This window comes from Lygodium microphyllum, chromosome 16 (assembly GCF_053477565.2).
Source record: "Lygodium microphyllum isolate KBCC chromosome 16, Lygodium_microphyllum_v1.1.10, whole genome shotgun sequence".
Taxonomy (NCBI): Eukaryota; Viridiplantae; Streptophyta; class Polypodiopsida; order Schizaeales; family Lygodiaceae; genus Lygodium; species Lygodium microphyllum.
The window spans coordinates 15,860,605-15,873,800 of record NC_141150.1 but is presented as its reverse complement, the minus strand read 5'-3'; positions in this window follow the sequence as shown (position 1 = coordinate 15,873,800).

The following is a 13,196-nucleotide window of genomic DNA, read 5'->3' as shown; positions in this document are numbered from 1 at the left end:
GTTAGAAAGGGACTGCCCGTTTATTTGATTAAGCTTAATAAGCTAGATCAGAATCAGGAGTCTAATGAAGAACCTTCATGGGCTAAAGGAGTACGCAGACATATTTCCTGAAGAGCTGACAGAACTTCCACCTCAAAGGAAAGTTGATCATGAAATCAAGCTAGCGCCACGAGCTGCGCCAATTGCAAAGAGGCCTTATAGAATGTCCATCTCGGAAGCAATTGAGTTGAAGGAGCAACTCAAGCAACTGTTAGATCAGGGCTACATCCATCCTAGCAATTCACCATGGGGAGCTCCAATGCTATTCTAGAAGAAGAAAGATGGAACGCTTCGGCTATGTATTAATTACAGAGGGTTGAATCAATCAACCATTAAGAACAAGTACCCTATTCCAAGAATAGATGAACTTCTTGACCGTCTTCAAGGTGTGAAGATCTTCTCCAAGATCGATCTCAGAGGTCTGGATACTATCAGATAAAGATCAAGGAAGAAGATATCCCAAAGACGGCATTCAACACAAGATATGGACACTTTGAGTTCTTGGTCATGTCATTCCGGCTAACGAATGCACCTGCCACCTTCAATAGGTTAATGCAGGATACCTTTAGGCCATATCTTGACGACTTTGTACTCGTCTTCTTTGATGATACCTTAGTCTGCTCCAAACAGGAAGAAAATCATGAACCCTAGCTTCACATTGTCCTTGAGACAATGAGGGCACACAAGCTTTATGCCAAAAAGAAGAAGTGTGCATTCTTCAAATGATAGATTGAATATGTGGGATTCATCGTATCAGCGAAAGGAATCTCAGTGGATCTAGCTAAGATCAGAGACGTTCTGGAGTGGCCAATACCAACAACTATCAAAGAAATACACAATTTTCTTGGATTGATAGGATGGTATAGGGTCTTTATCAAAAACTATGCTTTGATTGCAGTGCCTCACTTTGATGGATCTACTAAAGAAGCAAACATCGATTGTATGGTCAACTACTGAACAATCTAGCTTTGATAGACTAAAGCAAAGCTTGGTATCAACACCTATCCTGAAACTTTCAGACCTTAGTAGGGAGTTTGAAGTGATAAACTGATGCTAGCACACTTGCCTTAGGATGTGTGCTTATGCAAGAAGGTCATCTTGTAGCATACTCTTCAAGGAAACTGAAGAGCCATGAGAAGAATTATGCTACCCATGATCTAGAATTGTTAGATGTCATCCATGCTCTCAAGATTTGGAGACACTACTTGCTAGGTAACAACTTTACCCTAGTGAGGGACCATAAAAGTCTCAAGTGGATCTTTACCAAGAATGAGCTCAACATGAGGCAACATCGATGGATTGAAGTGCTGGAGGAGTACGATTTTGAAATCAAATACTGGCCTGGAAAGGAGAATGTAGTTGCCGATGGACTCAGTCGCAAGGCATTCCTTAATTCTCTAATCTTGCAAGATCCATCAACATCTAGATCTCTAGCCACAAAGGTATCCATGCCAAACAACCCAATACTTGAGCTAGCTAGAGAAGAGGCATGCCATGATCCAAACTATTAGAAGATGCTCAGGGAGATCCCTATCAAGGATCAAGACCCGAAGCTATAGGCTAAGTATCAAGAATTCTCTATCAATAGTGGACTTGTCTACTATAGAATGAGATTATGTATACCGGCAAGCCAGTCACTCAAGCAAAAGATACTTTGGGAAGCTCATGATTGCCCTTTTTCAGGACATCGTGGCTATGCCAAGACCCCCAATGTGGTCAGAAAGAGCTACTATTGGGAGAGGCTTAAAGGTGACATTCTCAAATATGTCACTGAGTGTTTGTCTTGTCAACGTATTAAGGCCGAACATGTCAAAATGCCATGAAAGTTGCAACCACTTGACATTCCCCAAATGAAATGGGAATTCATCAGTATGGACTTTGTTGTTGGCCTACCCCAAGTTCAGGGAGGATACAACTCCATTATGGTTGTGGTGAATATGCTCACCAAAGTTGCACATCTTATTCCTGTTAAGACAAACTATAAAGCCTCTGACATTGCAAGGTTATTTATCAAGGAGATATTCAAACTACATGGGTTGCCCATAAGAATTATTAGTGATCATGATTCTCTCTTCACATCACACTTCTAGAGAGCTATCTTTGAAGCCATTGGGACTCAACTATGTTTTAGTACAGCTTACCATCCCCAAATTGATCGTCAAATGGAGCGAGTCAACCAAGTCATTGAGGATATACTAAGGGCACACTACTGCCGTGAACCCAAAAAGTGGATTCAATACTTGCCACTGGTTGAATTTGCCTACAATGCCTCCTACCAACAAAGCATTCAAATGACCCCTTTTCAAGCATTGTATGGGCATGACTGTCGAAGTCCTTTAAAATTCTCAGATCCAACCTTGAGGGTTGAAGCTTCAAGGCAGATGCTGGAAGATATGGATGACCAAATGAAGTCAATAAGACAAGACATCCAAGCCGCCAAGGATAGACAGAAGGCATACATGGATTTGAAACGTCAAGATAGAACCTTCGCTGAAGGAGACATGGTCTTCATTTGCGTATGCCCAAAGAAGAGTACCCTATCCTTAGGCAAATGCAAGAAGCTAAGTCCAAGGTATTGTGGACCCTACAAGATTCTCAAGTGCTTAGGGCCTAACGCCGCTTATAGACTGCAACTCCCTGAGAACCTAAAGGTTCATAATGTGCTTCATATCAACCTACTGAAGAAGTAGGTACCTAACCCTAGCCACGTACTTGATGACCAACAAGTTGTAATGCCTAGCCAAGGAGTCCTTGATCTAGGGCCTGACAGGATTTTAGCTGTTAGGGAGAGACAATTGAGATCTAGAACGCTCGTCCAGTGGAAAGATTATCCCTGGATGAAAGTACTCTCAACAATACGCCCAATTCTTCTCGAGATGAGGACATCTCGATTCCTCTAAGGGGGAGAGAATGTAATATTTCTGCCCAAAAATATTATAGAACTTGACCCCGCACGCCCACTTAAAAGCTGTGCAAAGTCATCTCCCACGTCGACTAATGACGGTGGCTAAGTGGTTACCCCACGCGTGTGATAAAAATCCCCATCCGCTATGTGCAATTAAGGCTGGGGCACGAAGACCGCAAGCCGCGCAAGAACACCCTTCTTGGATAAAGGAAAAATGGATAATGGTGAAAATTTAGGCAAATTTTTTTACTAATTATACCTTCCCCCAGCCGATGCATGGTTGGAGGAGAGGGAGTGTGTAAAGGAGTCAATTATGTAGTATGGTGTGTTGGGAGCATGAGAAGGGAGAGGCATGCATAGGCCATGTGGTGGGTACCCATCCCCCCCCTTATGCTATGTGACCCCCCCTGTGGCACGAAGGGAGAAGGAGGATCAGAGGAGGCTGCCGTGCTGAGGATCAAAGGGAGACAAAGGGGAGGGACTGTCGCCTGTAGCCGGGATATCGCCGCCACAGACCAGTCCGCCACCACACACCTGCTGCCGCCGTTGTGCCCGCGCTGCTGCCGCCCTCAGCTCCACGACCTCCATCATCATAATTCTCCCCCCTTTTTTTTGTCAACATCTCCTCTCTCCAATCATTGCCCTACCCCTGCCATGTCAATTCTGCTGTTAAGCAGAAAAGCTTCTTAGAAGCTTCCTTGGAAGCTTCTAAGGATAAGGCCCATAAGCCTTGTGCACACGGTTTTCTCCTCGGTAGTCCTGCGCAAGGGAGAAAGTAGGCAGACTTGGAGGTTGTTTTACCAAAGCTGGGAGGAAGTAGAACATTTGACTTTTGATTAGAATAACAGAACGTAGAATGGGCCATTTCATCTACTTCAAGGATAGAATATCTCCATTTTGGCTGAAGCTTCCACACCTCTTATAGTTTCTCAATGAGATAGTCTCTTTTACTCTTCTCCTTGGAAATCTTTCAAGATTCTTTCAAAGTTGATCTATCATGTTTCTTCAACCACCTTCGAGCTATGCTGTCTCCCACTTTGATGAAATTTTAACTGTGCTAAGTGATAAGGGTGTTTTGAATTTGGCATTTTCATAGACATTGAAATAAAAAATGATTGTATCCTCCCTCTTTTCCTTCTCATGATAGGTCTTTATGGGCTCATCCAGATCCTCTCTTTGTGCCTTGCTGCCCTCTATGTTAATGGGATACTCTAGCACATCCTAAGTAGCAACCTGAAGGACTTGAACAATCCTATCAAAGCATTCTTGGACCTCAAGTGCCAAGCTAGGTACTAGTGGTGGGTCTTGAGATTCTTCCATAGCTCCCTCCTCCTCTTCAGCAAAATTGTGGAGGTCCAAGAAGCATATTGCAATGGGGCCTTTAGCAAGTGTTTCATGTTGTATGTCACATGGCTCAATAGATGCTAGCTGCAACGTTTTCTGTGTGAGTAGCTGCTACAACATCTCCTCATAAGCTATGTGAGCTTTCTCCTCAACTTGATTAATAGCAGTAGTGAGACTCATTTCAATTGTATCTTATAGCTGTGTGAAGGCTATCTTCCTTTGTGCTTGAGTCTGATGTGCTTCTACTAACTCTTAGGTTATAGCTTCTAACCTTGTCTTTCCTCTTCTAGTCGGTGGACCATAAGATCCACAACCTGAGTACAATAAATATCTTCCCTTCCCCTCATGATCTCAACTTATTGCAATTGTTCTCTTGGCCCCTCCATCTCCTTGTTGTTCTTTGTAATATGGACCTATAGGTCATGTACTTGTTGGGTTGAGTGCCTCAAAAATTCCTAATGAGTTGTTCTCTCTTCCTCATACTTCTTTTGCATCTCCAAGCTCTCATCTATTGCTCACTCTTTGTTCAGTTTCAACTCCTCACATAAGAGCTTGAATGTGCCAAGACCACAACCATCCAAATTCACTTATGTCCCACGACCACCTAAATTCACTAATTCTTTTGAGATAATTGAAGTCTCAATAAGTCATTGTTGTTTTATGGTGGAAGTGACTGTCACATCTTCCTTCTATGTACACTTTTCCAACTTACTAATTTTTGCTTGCATGGTCTGAGGAGTGGCCATGAGTATCTTAAAATTTCTTGGACCATTGATTGTTCTTCTAAATGCTTCCCTACTCCTTTGTCAAAGTCTCATGTGCTCCTATCAACTTCCTTGTCAATTCTCTATGAATTCAAGGTTTCCTTTCTTCTCATGTCTTCTATAGGTGTATGGCACTATTCTCCTTCTTTTGAAGAGATTCCTTCCTTTGTGGCGCTTCCTTTGGTGACTCATTGATGGCTAGGTGATGCTATTTGCGGTATTTTCCTTTCTTACTTCCTTTTTGGCTCATCATGAGTAATTGCTCAATACTTAGCTCATGTTCCTCTCTTGGTCTGTTTTCCTTCTTCTATCCCACCTCTACCACTATTGGTGCCACCTGCAATGGCTCTAAGAGTCCTAAAGCTGTAGTGATAAGCTTAGTGAGAGCACCATCAAAGTTGATCATGCACAACTTGGCCTCAATAGTGGTGAGCTTCTCGTTAGGAGTTTTGGAAAGGACCACATTACCTTGGCGAGGGTCTCACAAACTTGTTCGAGCCAAAACTTATTCAAATCTTCCTAAAGTATCTTGCTAGTACCCTCCATGAAGCCCTTGGGAATCCTTTCCATATGAAAACTGGTCTTGTTGTAAGTAAAAAGTTGTTGGAAAACCTATGCATTTATAATAGCGGGTGTGCATTGTGTCTTTACATGTGTTGTGTGGAAGAGTTGGTGATTGTGTAAGTGTGCACATGATGGAAGTGAAGGTGTTAAAGAGAATGTGTATGCAAAGGTGGGTGTTTTTGTGAATGTGGGGTATGGGATATGTGGATAAGTGTGAGGATCATACATGTAACCTATTAAGTGTATGTGGTTGCATATGAATGTGTGTGATGTGTAAGGGTGTGTGCATGTAAATGTGTGAGGGTGGATGTGATCTATATTAGGGAGTGAGAGGAAAAGAAGAAAAACTAGAAAGGGGAGAAAAATAGAGATAAGAAAAGATGACAACTTACCTTCTACCAGCCAACTACCCCACATAGTTTGCATGCCACTCTAGCACAACACTATCAGCATGCTAGTCCACCACATGAGCCACTTGTTTAGGATGCCACCCAGACTACTAGCTACCAAAAATGTTGCTCCACCTACCAGCTAAGAGCCAATACATGTTGCTAGCTGCCTAGGGATTTGACAGGTAGGCGCAGTAAAGGAAACATCACTGACACAAGCCCAAAACACCATGCTAATACCTACTACTCCCTGCCTAGCTGGCTGCTGACATCATCCTTGGAAACTCAGCTTGGTCCACCAAAAATGCTACCATGGCACAAATGTTGTTGCCCACCTCTACACCTGAGACATCAACAATGGAGTGGTCACAATATTGCCAAGCTAAACATGCATGTAAGGAGTGTGTGCACATGCCAAAATGAAAAATCAAGTGACCAAGGAGTCAATTGAGAGCATCAGAGACCAAAAAAGAACTTGGTGAGCTGACCCAATAATGAGCCAAGTTGTCAATCTACCATGCCTTCACTTTCAAGTATGGAAATATAATTTTTTGGAACAAAAAATATGTAGATCAAAATGAGTCAATACATATTGCTCCATAATATAGGGTATACTTTATGTTTATCTTCCCTCATGTCACTCTTCCTAAATATCTTCTCACTCTCCACCACACCAACATTGCATTCTTCCATTTCATCTTTCTTACCGAGATGATCTACTTTCCTTGGTCTTTTTTTGCTATTGCTTCTTCTACCTTTCTTCTATCTCATTTTTCTTCTATTCTTCTTCTTCTTTCCTTCTCTACCATTCTACTTATTTTTCTTCTTTTTCAGCTCTTCTTCTTCTATTCTTCTACTCCTTCTATTATTATACCTCCTTTAATTTTTTTCTTCTATCTCAAAGGTAGCAAAACAAGATAGACAAAGCTAGAACCCAAGAATTTCAAGCATGCCAACATGACAATCCACAATAACTATGCATGTGAGCTTTGTATATTGCTACCTTACAAGTCTTGTACACATGTTCAAACATGCATTCATGACAAGGAAGATGCATCTACAATCCTTACATAACTAATCAAAGTAAGAATGATTTGAGTTTACATTTTGCATTTGAGTTTTGAGTTTTGGGTTTTTTGTGTGTTTTAGAGTTTTTGTTTTGTGTTTTCTCCTACTTTAACAACACTAATATTTTAAACTCAATCCAAAAAATCGGTTCCTTTCAATTTGGCCTTCCTAACCTAGTCGCATGCACTACAAGAGAAAGGCCCTATAGACGTGCACTATACACGCGAAATATCGGGCACGTTTATCAGCGCATCTATTGGCGCTAGTATATAGACGCGAAAAAACGCATCTATATACCCACGTTTTTAAATGAGCTTATAGATGCGAAAATAAACGCATAGATTTTTCATTTCCCATAAAGTCCCTAAATATGATCAAACATATTAACAGCTAGTATTTTTTAGAATACATTACCAACTTTACTTCTTTGTGGTCTAATATAGCTTACCCAATTGTACTTCTTTCTACATCTTGATGCATTGTTCTTTGGATGTGCGCATTCAATTCTAATACTATAACACAACAAGCGTTATATGTATCACAAAAGTAAACGGCTCTTAATTGATATTTTAGTTGTTTCTGAGTATTACAAATATGCATCCAATCATTCAAAGCTAATTATATGCTACAATGAATGATCAATCTCATCTTCAATGAGATCGACCCTTGCTAGACTATCTACCTGTAGGTCTATGTTACCAATAGGCAATGAAACAAATAAGTCTATCCCACTCTCAAATGTATTGCTATGCTAAATTTCTTCATCATCATCTACAACCATATTGTTATCCTCTTCTGCGCTTCCAAAAACATCCTCGTGGGGATCATCTTGCACTGCATCATGTGTATCATTGATCATGGCATCATCATGTACATCATCATTGATTGTTGGATTGTCATCAACTATCTCTATGTTGGTAGCATTGCCATATATTGGTTTTGAACTATTAGATATGGGGATGACGTGCCACCATTGCTTACTATTTGCCATTGGGTGATACACAACTTGCATTTTTTTAAAAAAAGTAAGCAACTTAGATATTTATTGTATTTTGAGAATGTATCAAGAAGTAATATATATGAAAATAAATAGCTTCTAATATACCTACTCGCATTGTTGAGGTAGTACAAATGTGTCATTCTTGCCTTGGTGAAATTTTGTAGAGTCAATCACTACAAAACCACTTGGATGACGTCTAATTGTGCAATGCTCACCCATTGTTACTACTTCTTTAAACCACTTTACATCTAGTACATATATAAAAAATTGCCTAAATTAAAGCTTCAAAATATCTTGGATCACGCCACAATAACCTTCCATGGTGCTATTGGTATCCTGGAAGTTTGCAAGGATACCACAATCCTAGGTATTTCTCTTATCATCTATACGTTGAGTTAAAAAATGTTTGCCTTCACACCAAATAGCATTGAACAATGTGCACTAGGAGTACATTGTTGAGATCATATTAATGATTTAGTTAAAGATGAAACATGTAAACTTATTATATCATATATAACTAAATATAAATTAATTATAAGTATGTCTCACCTTTGATAAGCAACCTCGTGCGTATTCCCACTCCTCTTGTGATATATCCATCGCCTCCTCTTTTTCCATCTTCTCCATTTTTTCATGTAGCCAATCTATATCAATATGACGTGGAAGCGCACTTAAATGTTTTGGATATGGGACATTACATCCATGTCTAGCACGAAATGCTTGCCTTTTGCTTACTCTTCTTGCCCTTGCTTCTTTATATAGTGTCACCCATTTGCTCATTACTTCGTTGTTAAGCACACAAAATACATTTAACTTACGAAGTTCCTCTTTCATTAGCACTTTGCTCCTTCCTTTTCCTTGAGGTATTATAGAGGTCATCCTCAAATCTTCATCATCTTTCCATAGTCATGGTAAAGAGGGGTCCACTTTAGTAAGATATTCAAAGATTTGTACAAGGGATGATTGCACTAACCAACCCTCAGCCATGCTTCCCTCGAGTTGTGCATTTTTCCTTACAAAATATTTTAGGGTTTTCATAAAGTGCTATAGAAAAAACATCCACCTTGCATGAACTACCCCACAAATTGTGATCTCATCAATCAGATGTACGAGTAAGTGTACTTGAGTAGTCAAAATGGAGCGAGGAAAAGTTTCCTCCACCAAACAAACCACCTCAATGGACAATACTCGAGCCTCTTGTAACGTATTTGGATCAATTTCCTTCAAACTCACAAATCTACCAACATGCAATTGAGAACGATGATTAGTTTTGTCCATAAATTCAAGCGGGTTTACTGCGTGATGTATGTAATATGTAAACTAAAAAAAAGTATAATGTATACATACCTCGTGATCTCACCAATCTTGTAAATGATATCACGCATATCTTTCAAAACACAATGGGATATGCTAGTAGGAAGGATGAACTATATGTAAATATTCATACATTGTTAATTAGTCTACATAGTTACTCCACTAATTAATATATTTATGGCTATGAAATCCTTACCTGAATCATTTTGTACCAATTGTGAGACTTTAAATCGGATAGTTGCTCCACACCTCTTTTCTTTTTCTTTATGAAGGCTCCCTTGAGACGTCTCATATATCCTATGGGAGTTCGAAAGCTACATATCTACTGCTTCACCATCTTTTCTTTGGTCTTCGACAACATCCAAGGTGCACACAATAACTCGATCTTTCCTCTCGGTCCAATGCATGGCCAAGCTCATCTCATATGTCCAATGCTACGTAAATCCTCCCTTACATTGACAAAATCACGAGCCCCGATTAAGTGATCCCATAATGTAGAGGCAACATTCTTGAATATATGCATTGATCATGAGTTCAATCCAATATGGGAGATGAAAAAATATAGAGAATCTAAGGCACAAATAATATATTATTTCTCATTCTCATAATGGAGTGTACTTTAAAGACAAACAAAAGAAGTAAACTAGTTACCAACTCATGCCGAGTGGAGGATGATCATTGGTATGTGTCCAAGTGTCCTTCCAATCTTGAATGGTCAGAGATTGTGGAGTTCTTCCATTAGTAAGAGGTGCATATTTGGGGTGGTCAATAGGAAGAAAACGATGATGATTGTCATAGATAACCTTCTTCAAGCGTGACGGTCTAGAAGAAACCAGAGAGGGACGGCAAATTGGACATGCATGATATCTTGATGTAGTTAAACCTGTAGAAACAAGTGGGTTAATGATGACATATATTTGATTAAGGGTAAGAATGAATAAAATAGAGTACGCAACTACCTGAACACTCTCCATAGCCTGGAAAGTCATGCATGGTCCACAACAACATGCCCTTTAAAGTGAAATCTCTAGAGGACAATGATGCACTCACATCTTGCACCTCAATACCTCTCCATAGCATTTCTAGCTCCTCGATCAAAGGCTCTAAGTAAACCTTCATGTTTTTTACTTTGTGTTTTCCAAGAATCAAAAGGGACAATATTACATGCCCTTTTTTTATTGCCATGGACGGAGGGATATTATAGTTTACCAATACCACTGGCCATACACTATATGAGGTGCTTTTGATGCCAAATGGATTTATTCCATTTAATTCTAGACCAAATCTTAAATTTCTGGGCTCTTCTTTGAAAGTAGGCCACAAAATTGTCTATGTGTTGCCAAGCTGGTGTGTCTGAAGGAATTCTCCACTTTCCATCACTTGAATGGTGACTAGCATGCCATGACATGAGTCTCGCAATATATTCACACTTAAACATAAGTTGAATACGTGGAATAATAGGAAAATGTCGCAAAACCTTACGAGGCACATCCATTGATTTCATCTCCTTGTTGTATCTTGGTTCACCACAAATAGGACACTGTCGTGCAATGGATGATCCCGACGAAACAAGATGCAATCATTGACACATGCATGAATTTTAACGTAATCGAGACCTCCAAGAGATGTCAAGAAACACCTTGCTTGATCCCTTCTAGTTTGTAATTTATTTCCATTTGGAAGCATTTGTGACAATAACCTACATACATTATGCAAACAAAGTTAACAAATCGTGAATATTATCTAGAAGCATTTATGAATTAATATCAAATGATATATACTTCAATAATGCATTCAAGCTAGCATTACTCCATCCATAAATGGTTTGTAAGTTCAGTATCTCGAGAGATGTATGTAGAATAGAGTATGTGCAACCTTCATACAATGGAGTTTTTGACGCTATGTGTAGCGGGTCATCTGTCTCTCTAGTGGCGCTCTCCCCCCGAACCTCATGGAAAAATAAATCATGCACCATGTTGTCCAAAATCTCTTCCTCCAAAACTTAATGGGACATTTGAAGAGGGCTGTTATCATCGTCATCAGTCTCTCTACTCTTCTTGAGGACTCTGCCTCCTCGCGTTGATGCTTCGTAGCCTCTTGACGCCCTGGAGGGACCATTTGAGGATGTGGTACTGCATCCTACTCAATAAAAAAAAGAGGTTTTGTTTAATGGTGAAGACGCAACATAGACCAATAATATTTGTGCAAATAAAGTAGTAAAAATTACTGGGTCTTTTTCTTGGTCCCACTCTCCGTACATGCTGAGGTGTGACATTGTGATTCGACGTGCTCGAAAAAAACATCCTCGACAACGATCACACATACATTTGATTTTCTATTGTAGCCAAGCGTCTCGATTGTGAAGATGCAATTTCTCGTCCTCACTGGAGGATGTATAGTTTGTTGACTCAGTATGTCCCATACTAGTAGAAGATGACAACATAATTATACATGAATCATAAGGACATATATGATTTCATTTGGCATATATATCATATTCCCTAAATATTTTGATACTTACAACATGGAGAAAAACATATTGATATTGAAAGACTAGGAAAGTCATGTTGATCCAAAAACAATCATAAGCTAGCATTTTAATAAGTTTAATTGTAATTGCATCTATCAACGCGTGTAATATCTTTTATTTGTACATATAGACACACAATTACACGCACTTATAGACGCGCCACATGAATATAATTTTTTTAAAAAAATTGTGGCTTTTTGTGCTTTCTTGCGTTTTTTGCACGTTTTCTGCAGTTCGAGCTTGACATCACTAATCATGTCTATCTATCACTTCATGAAGACAAGGAGGGAAGGAAATAAGAGTAAAAAGAGGAGGAAAGAAGAGCTAGAGAGTAAAGAACAAGAGCCAAACAACAAGGAAGAGAAGAAGAATCAAGCAACCTACCAAGGGAAGGGAGGAGGAGGACAAGGAGCTTTGCCACCCGTCGGAACAAGCAAAGAAGGCAAGTTCTTCTTCTCTCTCTCAATCTTCTTTGCTTTCTCTTTTGGTAGCGATGATGATACCTCTTCTGAGGAGATGTAGAGGAGCCCCATGCATGCATGCCTCCCCTTGGCCTTGTAGTTTTCATTTTTTATATGTATTACTTTCAGCTAGTGCTTGTGACCATGACCATGCTTGAGGTCACAAGCACTAGAACTTGTCATGTAAAAATGTTTCATCTTTATATATAAAATTTCATGTTCTACATTGTTTTACTTTTAATACAAAAATCTTCAAAATATGTACAAATGTTTCAACACAATATGCTCATCATGTGTTATTATCAATATATGGACTTTGGCTCTCCATATTCTTTTTCTTTCAGTATAATAATCTTTCTCTGTTTTCCCTAAGCATACAATTTGATGGGAAAAAAAAACCAAAGAGCATGTGGCTTCCAGATTGCTCTCTGGTTTTTTTTTCATACTCTATTTTGCGCGTCTATCCACGCATCTAAATTGCGAGAAAAATGCGCATCTATAATCATCAAAAAATTGCAGAGTACACGCCTTTTTACATGCCCAGTTACACACCTCTATAGATGTAGAATTTGAATATATCTACATTTTTATAAATAGGATTATATATTTATGGAGCACGTCAATAGACGCGTCTATATTTTTGTCTGTTTTTGCATCTATATGCACGTGTAATTTTCACTATAAGCGTGCTTGTAGACACAAAATTTTAGACGCGCTAGTAGACGCGATAATAAATGTGCCCAACATTTTTAAACACAATTCAAACATTGCATCTACAAGCGTGTCTCCATCACATGGTAGGAGTGTGAGAACCTCGA